This window comes from Abramis brama, assembly GCF_963993115.1.
Source record: "Abramis brama genome assembly, chromosome: 20".
NCBI classification, from domain to species: domain Eukaryota; kingdom Metazoa; phylum Chordata; class Actinopteri; order Cypriniformes; family Leuciscidae; genus Abramis; species Abramis brama.
Genome location: NC_139982.1, coordinates 28,083,958 through 28,089,957, shown reverse-complemented (window position 1 = coordinate 28,089,957; position 6,000 = coordinate 28,083,958). Strand labels below are relative to the sequence as shown.

Below are 6,000 nucleotides of genomic sequence, written 5' to 3'. Positions count from 1 at the left end.
TTTGCATCACAGAAATAAATGATATTAAAATACAAAACAGTTATTTTAAATTGTAATAAAATTCCACAATATTACAGTTTTTACTTGATTTTTGATCAAATAAATGCAGCCTTGATAAGCATAAGTAATTTCAAAAACACACAGAAATTTTCCCGAAAATTTCCCGAAACCTTCTTAACGCTACGTCGTTCTTAAGTTACACCTTAAGCTGTACCTTATCGTTAATACGTGTTTCCCGAAACGTTCTTAGTTAAGTATACCTTCTGTAAGTCATACGTTCGGAAGGTTGGTCTGGACCACTCTTAGCTTTACCTTATCATTGTTGCAGGTCTATACAAATATAATTCTGAAGTTTTAATATACCCAGACAGTGTTCAATTAGGCTAATTCAAGTGTTTTCATGCAAAGAATAAAATTGTCATTGTACGGATTGTTGTTAGATTTTTAATTATATTATCCAAAGGTACATCAGCTGCCGAACCATTAAAGGCTTAATAGCCTGTTTAAAGGGAATGATTGTGGTGGGGAGTTTGCTCAAACTATGGCGAATAGCGAATAGTTGTTCTAAAAGACGGCGCCGTCTGCGGAGCGCTTTCAAAGGCCAGTGAAAGCATAGGCTACTTTCAGTTAAGTCCTATTCGGACGCTAATTGTTTATCATGGGCTCGTACGGTATTTTAAACATTTACAGGGGCAAGTGATTTTATTGCCGTCCGAATCCATAATATCAGTGTTTTTTCTCACCCAACCCGCGTAAAAATCCCTGGCCAAATTGTTTTTTGACAAACAGGTCGTGTGGGAATTTAATTTCCGTAGTTTACAAGAAGAGATTCATAATTCACTGTTTAAATCCTTTTTGATCACTGCCGAGCACCGTACGTAAGATGTACACTTTTATTACTGAAATGCTGGAAAGTATTTACAAGAACACTATTTCATCGCAGCTCCACCTCAGCGAACAAAAATGGGAAAGAGATGAAAGCACGTAAAATTTTTGAAATGGTTATTGTGGCAGCAATATATGATACAATTTTAAAATATGTAGGCTAGGCTATTATAGGCTATTATAGTTTGGATTATTTTTTATATTATCCCATGAGTCCTAATAAATGCAATTTCAACTATTTCTGAAGTGCTTCTTTTATAAAGATCACCGCTTTCTCACATAACGCAGTGAAGCAGCCCATGCACAAGAGAATAATTGATTCTCGAGCCATCGATATCAACCAATTCAGAACCATCGCCACGGACAGCACCCGGTAACGTCGCACGTAAGAAGGTATATCTTAAGAAGCTTCCTAAGGTATGGTTCAGGGAACACGCTTAGTAATGGTATACCTTTAGTTAAGTTATACCTTAAGAGTCTTCGTAGCGCGCTAAGAGACAACGTTATCGGGAAACCCAGCCATGGTCTGGTGCTGTATCTACAACTTTTACTTAGGAGCAAAAAATTGCCTTTAAACTAAAATAAAGATTTTTTATTTATTGTGATAATTATCGATATCAACTGATATGTAATATAATGTTTTTGGCCATATCGCCCAGCCCTTGACCCCAAACTTTTGAACAGTAGTGTATCTTGACTTAGGTTAAAAATGTATTTAATGTATTTTTGCCCTTTTTTGTTTATGCTTTACATAAAGATATATTCTTTGAAATGAACAAATTTTTCTCCCAAAAAATATTTCCACAATTTCATTTTTACTTTGATGATTTTTTATGATGCTTTTTTCATTCATTTGAAAAACAAAGACCTCAAAATAACTTAATTTTTCTTACCATATTAGTTTATAATGTTTTTGTTCTTTTAAGCATAAATCTAACAGATGTACTGACAAAACACATTGATCTTGTTTTAAGGACGTTTTAATTGGAAAACAAGATAAAAATACTGATAAAGAAATCCAGATTGATCCAGATTCAATCTCTTTCCCGTCTACACTTTAAAAAAAAATAGTGTAGGATTTAATTTTAAACAATTTTCACTTAAACATTTGCTAGTAAATTTCACAAATAATCACAAAGAGATAGCAAACAACACACTGAATTAAACAAGAAATTCTGAAAAACTGAAATTGTATTTTCTCAGAAAACGTACTCTAATCATCTATTTTATTACAACTAAATATGAGAAATCACTGAGAAATTCCAGACATCTCATTTGTAATTTTTCTCTCCCGTGGGACAGTTTGTTCCATCAGAAAACAGCTACTGTGATGGCAATGAAGAGAACAACGTGATTGGTGCATCTTTGTCTCTCTCTCTCTCTCTCTCTCTCTCTCTCGGTTTCCCACACTCCGCTTCCTCCCTCCACCTTGTGCCGTCCTAACGCTCTCCCTTCTCTCTCCCTCTCTCCGTCTCTCACTCCACCTCTCCGTTGGCTGACTGTAGGTACGCCCTCTGCTCGAGTGTGTGTCGGTGTGGTCGGAGCGTGCTTGTGTGTTCATGCGTGTTGGATCACGGATGCGTCTGCAAGCTCTTCATCAAGGTTGTGTTTTGTGAGGAGTCCGGACCGCATCAGCATTCTGGATATAATCCCGCTCCTGTGGATACGGACACACACTAACACGGGCACATCCCACTGCCGTCAAACATCCGGTAAGAGGGGTTTTATTACTCTCAGTGACTGAGAGAGATGTTCAGGTCCCAACTGAGGTTTTTGTTAGTAAAGCTCTTCTCAGTTTGAGCTCTTTGCAACTGGTTCTGCATCAGATAAATGGTTTGGAGCGTGTTTGCAAGAGATATCCGTTAATATTTCAGATATCAAAGTGTGCGACGTCTATATTTAGTCCGGAGTAATGCTTTATTTGGTTCGTACGTTCAGATACCAGCCAGTTTCTCTGCCAGGCGGATCATTTAAAGAGCGGGAAGGGAGGGGCTGAGAGGCATTCTGGGTACAGCTGACACATCTAGAAAAGCGAACGGGCGACAGAGAGAGAGAGAGTGAGACAGGTAGAGAAGGCTCTGTAATGAGCATCAATATTTATTAGATTTGGCCACTTCAACCTTAATTTCACTCTGTGCGCTCGGAAACTAATAAGAGAGAAATGTGATTAGGCGTCATGGGTAGAATAGCAGTTTCCACTTCTCTCCCCTCCAGTTAAAAAGCTAAAAAAAAAAAACGTCCAGAGGGAATTTAGGAAGCATTCACACGTGACGGAAACGCTTCTCGGATATTTTAGGTTGCCTGCATGGAGGTTTTAATGTTAATGACTCATACCTCGATCAATAGCTGTAAGTTATTAATATGCTTCTTAAGAATGGTTAAGAACAAACCATGTACGTAATACGTATAGTATTTCAAATGTGTATATATAGTGACCGATAGCTCTCGGCACGTCATGGGGAATATCTTCTTCCGACTGAACAATGCACGATTATTGTGGCCGATGTCACATGATCACAAACACACTGCAAAAAAATGATGTTCTTCCCTAGTATTTTTTGTCTTGTTTTGCATATCTAAACATTCTTAAATCAAGATACATTTACTGATTTAAAAAAAAATCAAATTACTTCTATTCTAAAAGTCAAAAAAATCAAGTTAAGAATCTCATAGTGGGATAAGACAAATTAAAACTTAATTCAAAGGGAAAACAGATTTTTCTTGTTTAAAGCTGAATCTCACTTAATTTTTCAGGAAATGAGACTTAATATCTCATGTCATTCAGCATCTCAAGTAAATGTATCTTTATTTTAGGATTTTTTGCAGTGCAGGAGCGTTCCCTGCCTTCTGTTCTCTTAGATACTCTATCTAATCACATCTGCCACTGCGAAGTTAATTCATTTATGAAATATTACCTCGCGGTCAGAGTTAGTTGAGTGAAATCACATACGTCCGGATTCCCAGAGTTCTCAGAGACTGTATTAGTGACTGAGTCTGGAGGTAAGACAGGTCTCACTTCTCTGAGACGGATCGAGACACACACAGATCCTCTAGCTTCTCAGTTCTTGCTTTTGTTGTGAGCTCATGGTGCTGGGAGTTTGATGACTTTGGGGGAAGCTCTGCTAGCTAGTGCTAATGGAGCTAAACTCATTAAAAGCTCATTATGCACTTTTAGGACATCTGTACATTGATTCATTTGGCTATTTTTGTTTTCATTTACCACATCGGGTGCTGTATGCATCATCCTCATATGAGTCTGAGTCTGAATTAATATGGGATTTTATGAGAAATAAATGGGTTAACAAATAAATGAGTGGCTGATTATCAAAGCAATGGAAATGGTTACCCTTAGGGTCAAAAATACATATTTTGTCTTCATAATCTTTAATTTTAAAATTGTTTTCCTCTTAAATGACTTTACTTTTTGACCTATTCCTTGTTACTTTTCATGATCCAATCAATTCCTAACGGATAAAATCAAGCCCCAAGCTACATTCCCATTGAATACTGATTCACTCATAAATTGAAGTAAAATCTTATTCACTAACCTCCCACATTGCCATTAACAAGGCTCTAATTAATTTTCAATGTTATATTTTTTCATCATGCAGCTTTTAATCATTTACATTTTTATAATATTTTAAATTTACAGTATATAACATTTTTAATTACATTTATTTTTTATAGTTTAGTTTTTCATAATTTGGTTTTGTTTTGTTTAATTTCTATTTTAATGATTTAATTTTTTTTTTTTTCAAATTAACTTATATTTGAATAATTTTGTTTACCTTTTATTTTAATTGCTTTTTAAATATTTAATACAGTTTTACTTTTAATTTAATTTAAAAAATGTAAGTAACATTTTTATATTTTGTAATTTGACGTCTAATTTTATTTTATTTTATATAATTTTTCTTAATTTTTTATGTTTATATTTATTTTAATTATTTCAATTGTTTAAATTAATTAAAGCATTGTGGTTCTTGTCATGGCATCAGTAATGATGTTGAAGACAGGCATATATCGAGTCGCATGTGCAGTGGAGCGCGCGTTCAGAATTTTAAAGTGCCGTATCAAGTACTTGGATTATAGTGGTGGAGCGAAATTTCCCAATAGTCAGGGAATTCTTGCATGCAAAATGGACTCATTGGCAATTTTGTGATTTGCATAATTTCTCCTGACTATTTTTGCCTGTTTCTTTGGTTAAAAGCCTTTTCTGTTTGCAGGACCATAGCCACCATACAGCACATCTCTCTCAATACCGCATATTAATCATTTCAAATCGGGGATGAGATAAGCAGTTGGTTTTCCCATTTCCCTTTTTTGGGGTCCAAAGCATCATGTGTTGTGTAGATGAATTTTGTAGCTATGAAAATGAATGGTTCTGCTCTCACATGTTCTCATTGTCAGTTTTATGCACTTTCAGTAAAGATGAATGAGGTTTTGATGTACCCTGAGGATCTGTTCATTCAGGAGGCCTTGCTCTTGATGAACGGAAGAAGCTCCAGGTGGACATCAGCTCTCCACAGAAAGCATGCCTTGCAGCCTCTGGCAGCTTCATAGTGGAAGACTAATCTCTCTTTTGGCAAAGAAAAGCGACTTCCCGGGGGAACTTGAAGTGGATTTTTACAGGAACTCATTGTTGAAGATGGTTAAAGCACATTCCCAGCCAACAATGTCTTACGCGTGACCTTCTGCCTGTAGCACACTGGTTTACACAGGGATCTATCAAACATCTGTAACGGCGAATGTGTGTTTTCAGGTACACACAGGAAGTGAAATGTGCCTGTGATGTTTGACGTACGTCAAGCTCCAGGCCATCACTCTCAGCTCTGCCTCCAACTCAACATAAAGATCAGGATGGATTATCACATACGAAAAAGAGAAAGAGAAAGACAGAGAGAGAGCGTGACCTTATATTCCCAGATCCATCTGTGTCATGTTCAATGTTCTGTGCTCTCCTCAGATCAGATCTGATTGTTCTGGATGGTGTTGCTTTGGGTTGATAACCGTCAAACCCCTGACAGATAGAATCCATCTCTCGTACATCTGTTCTTTTTAACGCGTTTAATGAAAACGGAAAAGTCTGCTCGCCGCCTTTTATCAAAGACAAAT

The 6,000-nt window shown here is 36.5% G+C and overlaps 1 protein-coding gene across 1 annotated transcript in view; it reads left to right on the top strand.

Moving 5' to 3' along the window:
• Window positions 1–2,291: 2,291 nt before the first annotated feature.
• Window positions 2,292–6,000, top strand: part of lingo1a (leucine rich repeat and Ig domain containing 1a) — an 83,326-nt gene continuing 79,617 nt past the window's right edge. The window contains exon 1 of the mRNA XM_084094618.1: window positions 2,292–2,597. The gene's annotated coding sequence lies outside the window, so the exon portion shown is untranslated. The remainder of the gene's footprint in view (window positions 2,598–6,000) is intronic.